This window comes from Oncorhynchus mykiss, chromosome 24 (assembly GCF_057628025.1).
Source record: "Oncorhynchus mykiss isolate SJ-2025 chromosome 24, ASM5762802v1, whole genome shotgun sequence".
Classification (NCBI taxonomy): domain Eukaryota; kingdom Metazoa; phylum Chordata; class Actinopteri; order Salmoniformes; family Salmonidae; genus Oncorhynchus; species Oncorhynchus mykiss.
Genome location: NC_143045.1, coordinates 4,568,388 through 4,578,527, shown reverse-complemented (window position 1 = coordinate 4,578,527; position 10,140 = coordinate 4,568,388). Strand labels below are relative to the sequence as shown.

General features: G+C 43.8%; 1 pseudogene; it reads left to right on the top strand.

Moving 5' to 3' along the window:
* Nucleotides 1-3,857: 3,857 nt before the first annotated feature.
* Nucleotides 3,858-9,785, top strand: LOC149972341 (uncharacterized; annotated as a pseudogene).
* The last annotated feature ends 355 nt before the right edge of the window (nt 9,786-10,140 follow it).

Here is a 10,140-nt window from a genome sequence, read left to right as displayed (position 1 = left end):
TTAATTTGTCAATATTCCATTTTTATTCATTGATTTTCTGGCCACCGTTACTGTGGTTACATGTTCAGTATATGTATTGACCAGCAAACCCACTACAGCCTAGCTCACCAGCTCACTCTCCATCCCTGCTTTGGACAATGAATAACATGACTCTTATACTTTGACCTTTTCCTTTATTGTTGATATTAACGATGAAAGGAGATATTATCTGTCTCTCTCCTATTGTGTACCGCTGTTAAATACTGTGGCAAAATAAAAAACAGGGAAAATAAGTACTTAGAACTACCAATTATTATAGATAAATATTAAAGAAAAGGGTAAACACAACACTGGACTGAACCCCCTAATTGTCAAACTAATATTAATGTACAACAATATAGAAGATACATGACTAGAGGTTATGCAATATGGGTGTATATCCACTGCACGCTTCTTAGGTGTGTAATCGACATGACCAAGGAGCTATTCAAATGTAAAACTATGAAAAACGTATGTTACACCGCGTGATTTTACAGTACACGAACAAGAGTGTGCAATATATAATGCTAGTCCATGGACCTTCTGAAGTTTGTTTGAGTCCAGTAGGTCACATGACCAAGGAGCTATTGAAGTTTTAAATTCTGAAAAATTAATGTAAAATTGAGTGGGATGAAAATGTACACACTAAAGGATGTGCAATACATAAGGTTAGTCTGTGGATATTCTGCACTTTGTTTGAAGTCAGTAGGTCACATGACCAAGGAGCTATTGAAATTAGAACGTTTGAAAAATTCATGTAAAATCATGTGAGATGACAATGGACAAACTAAAGTGTGTGCAATGCATAAGGGTAGTCAGTGGACATTCTGAACCTTGTTTGAGTCAAGTAGGTCACATGACCAAGGAGCTATTGAAATTCGAATGTAAAAAACGTTTGTACTTTGTTTACACTCCCTAACTAATTCAACTAAGAGTACAAAACGCTGTTCACATTCCACATGTTTATTAGCTTTGGAAAGCGAATTAATGTCCAAATCGTGAAAATAAGTTGCAATGTTGTGCAAAATCTTTCCAACATCATGACACTTATTTGGAGTCTGTGGTTCAAGTGGTTTGAAAGCGGGAATATTCGTTGAATACGTTGTAGGCCCTAACAGTTTGTGGGCACCGTTTGTCACCGATATAGTGCAATTAATGTATTGTTTAGTATTGTGTTGTTGCGTTGCTGACATGCAATACATGCATTCCAGTCCACTTCTTTTTTTTTGCCCCACCAAGATTTACATGCTAAAATCAACACTGGTGTCAGGCCAGAATATTGCTTTTTCCAGTAATTAATATTGACAGTAGCCTAGGTCTTCTTCATTTGTTTCATCTGATCAATAGTGGTTAAATTAAACGTGGGTAAATCTAGCAAACGGGTGGAGTTAGAATTCAAATAAACTGAGAAGGTAAATGGGCTAATTGGACGATTTTAAAACGCATGGTATGAATGTTGCACTTTGACAGGCAAGAGTATCATTCACGTGTCGACTGGTCACGGTCAGGGCATTCCAGTCCTCCCGTCCCCACGGTATCCTAGTGGTAACAGTTTTCACCTGTCCGGTAAAGTAAAATGAAAACAATATTTTATAAAAAGTATTCACAAACATTGAAAAGTGTGTAGCCTATTTTACCCAAATATTAAAAAAAAAGATATATATATGTTTGTAGATGGCGCACGTTGGTAACACCTCCATTGAAGTCGTTAAACGTTTGAAAGTGTAATGAATTGTAGCCTAGTTGTAGGCCTATCAACAATTAATTGATCATTTCGTTTTATGTCAATAATATTCAATTATGGAATCTTGTCATCCTTTTTATCATTGAAACATCAGGAGCCTAAGTCAGAATTCCATTGAACATGGATGGTGACCAGGGCTACGGCAGCGTGGCAGTGGGCCCTGAGATGTCAGGCAGTCTGGGTTGCTCTGCGATGGTCCCGCAGCTGATCACGGACCCCAAACCAGAGACGCCTAAAGGGCAGTCCATGTCTAAGGAGTAGATGGAGCTCAAAGCGGCGGGCTTGGTGTGGAGGAAAATACATTCCCGCTGAGTGCTGGTCTTCTGGTTGGGTTGGCTGGCCTTGCTGGGCGCCTCTATCGCCATCGAAGTGCAGAGCCTCCGGCCGGTCGCTCTGCGGCTACTGTGGTGGCAGAGGGGGATGTTCTAACGCCTGCAGCACTCACTGTTCATGGACGCCCAGAACGAGGTGCCAGGTGGTATCGATGATGAGTTAAATTGGAGTCAAGCATACAGTAGCTGCACTATATAGACTGTCTTTACAATGTAAAGTGTGCATGCGCAGGGAAAGTGGCACCTAACGTTCATAGTCGTTCATTAAGTCATTTATTGTTATTGTCGTTAAGCACAAAACGCACGAAAAATGACAAAGCAAACTTAATTAAGTTAAGTAAATGAATCCATGATAAGGCCTACTTAGATATACACTATATATACAAAGTATGTGGACACCCCTTCAAATGAGTGTATTTGGCTATTTCAGCCACACCCATTGCTGACAGGTTTATAAATTCGAGCACACAGCCTTGCAATCTCCATAGACAAACATTGGCAGTAGAATGGCCTTACTGAAGAGCTCAGTGACCTTAAACGTGGCACCGTCATAGGATGCCACCTTTCCAACATGTCAGTTCGTCAGATTTCTGCCCTGCTAGAGCTGCTTCAGTCAACTGTAAGTTCTGTTATTGTGAAGTGGAAACGTCTAGGTGCAACAACGGCTCGGCCGCGAAGTGGTAGGCCACACAAGCTCACAGAGCGGGACCACTGAATGCTGAAGCGCATTGCGTGTAAACATTGTCTGTCCGGGCCTCCCGAGTGGTCTAAAGGTCTAAGGCACTACATCGCAGTGCTAGAGGCGTCACTACAGACCCATGTTCAATCTCGGGCTGTATCACAACCGGCCGTGATTGGGAGTTCCATAGGGCAGTGCACAATAGGCCCACCATCGTCCGGGTCAGTGAAGGCTTTGGTCGGGGGGGACTTTAGTTGGCAAATCGCGCTCTGTCGACTCCTTGTGGCGGGCCGGGCGCCTGCAGGCTGATCTTGTCATCAGTTGAACAGTGTTTCCTCCGATACATTGGTGCGGCTGGCTTCTGTGTTAAGCGGGCGGGTGTTAAGAAGCGTGGTTTGGTGGGTCATGTTCCGGAGGACACATGACTCGACCTTCGCCTCCCGAGCCAGTTGGGGATTTTCAGCGACAAGACAAGATCGAAATTGGGGAGAAATAATACAAAAATAAATAAGAAATCGTCTTTCCTCTGTTGCTTCGAGGATGTACTGAGTACAGCCTTGAAGCAACGTCGGCACAAGAACTGTTCGTCGGGAGCTCCATGAAGTGTGTTTCCATGGCCGAGCAGCCGCACACAAGCCTGCTGACCACACCGCTCGGGTTGCAAAATAAATGTAAACATATGTTATTCAATTATTGCACCCACACTGCTCGCGTGGGTGATTGAAAGATTAACTGAGTTTGGTCGGTCGTCATGGTAACTATGAAAGTTAGATGCCAATCGCCATATAAAGTCCAAAGAAGAGAAAGCCTGGAAGGAGGAGAGATGACTAGAAACAATATGGTTGACCGTTTTCTGTGTGGATTAATTGTCGGACTAGAAGACCTTGTGCATTTCAGGTAAAATACCTCAACATTTATATCCCAGGACACATTAGCTAGCAACTGGAAGCTAGCTAGCTAAATTGCCATAAATGTTTAATGCTTTCGACCTATAATTGGTTCAACCTATTACTGGTTCAGAGTTTGTTTTGATATTTCAACCTGATCGCGTTTGGTGTGGCGGGACAAAATCAATTTGCGCACGATGGCGCACGTACGTGGCCGATTTGGGTACTGTGTAAAATCACCATGCGCAATGCCAAGCATCGGCTGGAGTGGTGTGAAGCTCGTCACCATTGGACTCTGGAGCAGTGGAGTGATTAATCATGGTTCACCATCTGGCTGACCGACAGACGAATCTGGGTTTGGCGGATGCCAGGAGAACGCTACCTGCCCCAGTGCATAGTGCAAACTGTAAAGTTTGGTGGAGGAGGGTTGATGGTCTGGGGCTGTTTTTTCATGGTTCAGGGTAGGCCCCTTAGTTCCAGTGAAGGGACATCTTAACGTTACAGCATACAATTACATTCTAGAAGATTCTGTGCTTCCACCTTTGTGGCAACAGTTTGGGGAAGGCCCTTTCCTGTTTCAGCATGACAATGCCCCCGTGCACAAAGCGAGGTCCATACAGAAATGGTTTGAGATCGTTGTGGAAGAACTTGACTGGCCTGAACAGAGCCCTGACCTCAACCCAATCGAACACCTTTGGGATGAATTGGAACAATTAGGCCTAATCGCCCAACATCAGTGCCCGACCTAAGTAACGCTCTTGTGGCTGAATGGAAGCAAGTCCCTGCAGCAATGTTCCAACTTTTTGAAAGCCTTCCCAGAAGAGTGGAGGCTGTTATTGCAGCAAAGGGGAGACCAACTCCATATTAATGCCCATGATTTTGGAATGAGATGTTCGATGAGCAGTTGTCCACATACTTTTGATCATGTAGTGTGTATTTAGAAAGTTTTCAGACTGTTATCTTTTCCACATTTTGTTACGTTACAGCCTAATTAAAACATGTATTAAATTACTTTTTACCCTCATCTTTCCCCTCATGTTTTTGCCATTTTTGCAGAATGTGTTCACAATAAAAAAATGAAATACCTTATTTACATAAGTATTCAGACCCTTTGCAATGAGACTTGAAATTGAACTGAGGTGCATCCTGTTTCCATTGATCATCCTTTAGATGGTTCTACAACATGATTGGAGTCCACCTGTGGTAAATGCAATTGATTGGACATGGTTTGGAAATGCACACACCTGTCTATATAAGGTCCCACAGTTGACAGTGCATGTCAGAGCAAAAAAACAAGCCATACGGTGAAAGATAATGTCTGTACAGCTCTGAGACAGGATCGTGTTGAGGCTCAGATCTGGGGAAGGGTACCAAAAAATGTCTGCAGCATTGAAGTTCCCCAAGAACACAGTGGCCTCCATCATTCTTAAATGGAAGAAGTTTGGAGCCACCAAGACTCTTCCAAGAGGTGGCCGCCCGGCCAAACTGAGCAATCGGGGGAGAAGGGCATTGGTCAGAAAGGTGACCAAGAACCCAATGGTCACTCTGACAGAGCTCCAGAATTTCTCTGTGGAGATGGGAGAACCTTCCAGAAGGACAACCATCTCTGCACCTTCCACCAATCAGGCTTTTATGGTAGAGTCCCATACGGAAACCACTCCTCAGTAAAAGGCAAATGACAGCCCGCTGTCAAAACCTAAAGGACTCTCAGACCATGAGAAACAAGATTCTCTGGTCTGATGAAACCAAGATTGAACTATTTGGCCTGAATGCCAAGGGTCACATCTGGAGGAAACCTGGCACCATCCCTACGTTGAAGCATGGTGGTGGCAGCATCATGCTGTGGGGATGATTTTCAGCGGCAGGGACTGGGAGACTAGTCAGGATCGAGGGAAAGATGAACGGAGCAAAGTACCGAGTGATCCTTTATGAAAACCTGCTCCGGACGCTCAGGACCTCAGACCGGGGGCAAAGGTTCGGGACAAGTCTCAATGTCCTTAAGTGGTCCAGCCAGAGCCCTAATGTTAACCTAATTATCCTAACCTTGTACATGAATTCTTCCAACCTGCTGCACATAGACACGGGAGGTAGTTATGGGGTGGGGTTGCTGAACTTGTTTTCCTGTGCTACAGCCGGTTATATCTGTCAGCTAATACAGGACTTGTAAAGGCCCAGTGTACTGCTGTTGTGAAAATTCAGGGAGTGCTGCAGCACCCACACATCCCGAGACAATGCTGCTGTGTAAATTATCCTAACCTGCTACTATAAAGTCCCAAACGTCACTGGTTGTAGCTGTATCGAAGTGTCATGTTTTTAAGGAATCTCGTGGTATGCGGCAGGATACGGAAGTATGGAAGTGTTGGCACCACTTTCCCAGTGTAGGATTAATAACCCCTCCCACTAATTACTTATTAATCACAAATGACCATAGGCCTAATCCACAGAAAACGCTGGTTAAAGGCCGATAAGCCTACACAAGACAGTCTCAGGATGCGAACTCACTAACACTAACTAGTTGCAAAACACAATAATAATTAAATGGGTCTTCCTTGCTCTACTCTTCTAACCATCATAACTAAAGTCCTTCCTTTTAACCACTGTCAAAACACCAAATAGCTTTGACATTTGCAAAATGGACATGCAGTTCAACCATGTAAGGAAAGTAGGGTGCCCTCTGCTGTTTTTTTTTCAGAACTACATCGAGAACACTCCCTGTTTGATACACTATTCAATACCGCTACTTCTGTCAGCTGTAGACCACTACTGTCTCCCACTGGTCACTGAGTCAAATATTATATTTCCACTCTGTAGACTCTTGCATACCTTCCCTTATTTCATTCATTCTCCTGTTTCATGTATGTTTAAACCAGTCACACTGCCTCAGTCCTGTTGCAATTATCTCAACCTCTGTTTTATGGACTTGAGTCAAGTAATTGACATTACTCCATTTTAGTGTGTGGGGAACCTCTGTTTGTAAAGCTAGTTTCTGAGTTGTTTTGTGATGTGTGAGCTGCTACCTGGGTGTGGGGGGCTCTTTTTCTGGAGGGGCTGTTTCATCGGGGCGTGTCCCCTCTGGACCTTAAAGAGATCAATGAGCGAGTGGGTACAGTGCCTCAGATCCAACAACTGCTAATGGAGAGCCTCAAAGCAGGGGTGTACCCAAAACATCATTGCCCTTATGACAAGACAGCTAATGGCAGATCTAAGCTGAGGCCAGCTAGCCTGTATTCTCACAAGGACATTTCCAGAGCCCTTGAAAGATGCACTTAACATCGTATGTTCTGATCCACTATTCAAACTTCTATTGATTTCTGTGGGCTGGACCTGTTCGGACCCCAAGACTCAGTAGGCAACGACTCTGCTGTGCCCTCTGACCTCTCTGGCTCAATTCAGGGAGGATGGGTCTTGCATGAGTAGCAGTGGTAGAAAAAGTACCCAACTATCAAAGTAAAGATACCTTAATAGAAAATGACTCAAGTAAAAGTAAAAGTCACCCAGTAAAATTCTACTTGAGTAAAAGCATAAAAGTATTTGGTTTAAAATATACTTCAGTATCAATTGTAAAATTATTAAATAATTTCAAATTCCTTATATTAAGCAAACCAGATGGCACCATTTTCTTTTTTTTTTTTATTTACGGTAAGCCACGGGCACACTCCAACATTCAGACATAATTTACAAACGAGTAACAAATGTCTTTAGTGAGTCCGCCAGATCAGAGGCAGTAGAGTTGATGAGTGCGTGAATTTGACCATTTTCCTGTCCTGCTAAGCATTCAAAATGTAATGAGTACTTTTGGGTGTCAAGAAAAATGTATGGAGTAAAAAGTACAATTGTAAGGGGTGCGTACTGGCGGCAGAGAAGTCAGACGCAGGAGAGCAAAAACTGTGTTTCCAACGGCGCAGTTTAATAATAAAAACCCACCGGAAACCAGAACAATCAATAAATGAGTACAAAATCCGACGCACACACCGGACAAGGACATGGGGGGAACAGTGGGTTAAACACACAACATGTAATTGATGGAAATGAAACCAGGTGTGTGGGAAGACAAGACAAAACAAATGGAAAATTAAAGGTGGATCGGCGATGGCTAGAAGACCGGTGACGTCGACCGTCGCCCGAACAAGGAGAGGGACCGACTTCAGAGGAAGTCGTGACAACAATATTTTCTTAAGGAGTGATGTAAAGTAAAAGTAGTCACAAATATAAATAGTAAAGTACAGATACCCCAAAAAACGACTTAAAGTATTCTTTCTTAAGTACTTTACACCACTGATGAGTATAATTGTTAGATCTTGGTTTCAATTGTTATGTAAACTGAATGAGTTTTAATAATACTTATGTTACCTCAGTATTCACTCAGATTTTGGTTGGAACAGGGTGTGGCAGGATTTTGAATCTGTGGCAGACGCTGCATATTCAGAAAAGGTCAGACTGTTGAACAGTGCTCAAAATTGGTTGCCAAACAATCAAAGCCAGACCAATTTATTTCGAGTTCATGTAAGCACAGATTTTTAACTGAACGTTATGTTGTCTGTTCGTGTTGTCTGTTCGTTTTAGACCCTGACCGAGTGGCGGTCGCATTAACATCTGCTAACCATGTGTATGTGACCAATAATATTTGATTTGATTTGATCTCCAGCACATCAGATGATGAGAGGTGCTGTGGCACTGCTAACACTTAACATACAGAACAAATGATACACAACTCACATGTACTGTTATACCTGTGTTAAGCAAAATTATATTTTTGTTTTAGTTACTAATATAACCTGATATATGTAAGGAATCTGTTAGGATTGAGGAATATGTAGTTAATGTTTTATAGCAAAGTAGTTGTGATTGAAGTTGGAATGTAACCTGTGTGTGTCATCTGTGTAGGATTGTAGTGGTGAAACAGTCTCTACCTGCCCTGAATACCTCTAGCCCATCAGCCAACATCTCATTGGTGGAGCTAGTTATGATGTCACTGCTGCCGCACGCGCATCACCTCCTGTCCTGACAGGAAGTGGCCATTGCTGTGGAGCGACACCTGTCAACATCCCACGGCAAAATTTGGCCCAGTTGGACGGTAATGACCCGACATTCTTTCTGTTTGTTCTTTCACAGGCTAGCGAGGATGGTGTCCAACTCCTTATTGGCAAAATGACATCAATAGGGTGTGTGTGTGTGTGTGTGTGTGTGTGTGTGTGTCTGTGTGTGTGTGTGTGTGTGTGTGTGTGTGTGATGCCAGGTGGGCGGTGAAGCATCACCTGTGTTGCACAGAATACTCCTGGTTCAGATGATGACACTACCTGGATCACCTGTTGTCAAGTACGGATAAGAAATAGCCCGTTCACCAGTAAGAGACCTGGGTTCTAGGGATGCAATACAGACTAACTGCGTCTGATGTGCTCCTACTTTAGTACAATGCAACACCAGTGAATCGCTTCCTTTCTGTGGTGAAGAATGTGTCTGCAGAAATGAGCTGGGAACATGAGGCAGATAAGACCAATGGACTGAACGACTCAGTTGGGGTTTGTAGTCCAAATGGGCTATTTTAGTCTAAAATAATATCAAGCTTGTTGGTCTTCACATACCTACAGTATTACCACATCTGAGCTCCGTGGTTCTACGACCTCTGGCACGTGGTTTATGTTTATACCACAGAAAGTCTCTCAGAATGACAGGTCTATTTTCCCTTTGATCTGTTCCTCCGTTTGAAACCTCCTCTGTTCCTCCCTTCTTTCCTTCAGGAACAGAGGATGCTCAAACGCTCTGCCTTGGCTCTGTTCAACTCCCTCAGTCGCTGTCGCCTCAGAGAAGAATCTCTCATTTATGGAAGCTTCACCTTCCTCCCCTTCAACACCACCTCCCTCCCCCCCTACTCCTCCAACTCCACCCTGCTCCCCTCGTCGACCCCTGTGCTAGCCTTCCTGCGCTCCTTGGGCTGTTTCCACGTTGGGGTGCTACTCAACCTGGGGCCCGAGGCCCAAGCCCTGGTCCCAGCCTGGGCTCCCAGCCTTCCCAATACCGGGGTGTTTGTGACCAGCACAGGGATCGACCGCCTTGGCACCACCTCCCTGGAAACACTGGGGCTCCATGTCATCCAACTGTTTGAGTCTGGCAGCTACTCCTCCTAGGGCCTGTGGTCTGGGACATTGGGCAGAGTGAGAGAGGCTAGGACTGGATTACAGGGGAGGATAACTAGGCAGAAATGGGAACTATTTAGCCATCGCTTCTGTTGCGCACAAATGGTAATGTGTGCCAGGGAGGAGTCAAGAAATGGTTTTTTAAAAGGCTGTATCAAAATGCTTTTGAAAAGTCTTAAAATAATAAATTGTATAGTAATAATTTGTTCTGACGACATTGTCAACTTCAGAGGGTGCCAAATATGTGGAATACATTGCAAACACATTTTAAAGGCTATGGCTGTGTTTACAAAGGCAGCCCAATTCTGATATTTTTTCACCAATTGGTCTTTTGACCAATCTTATC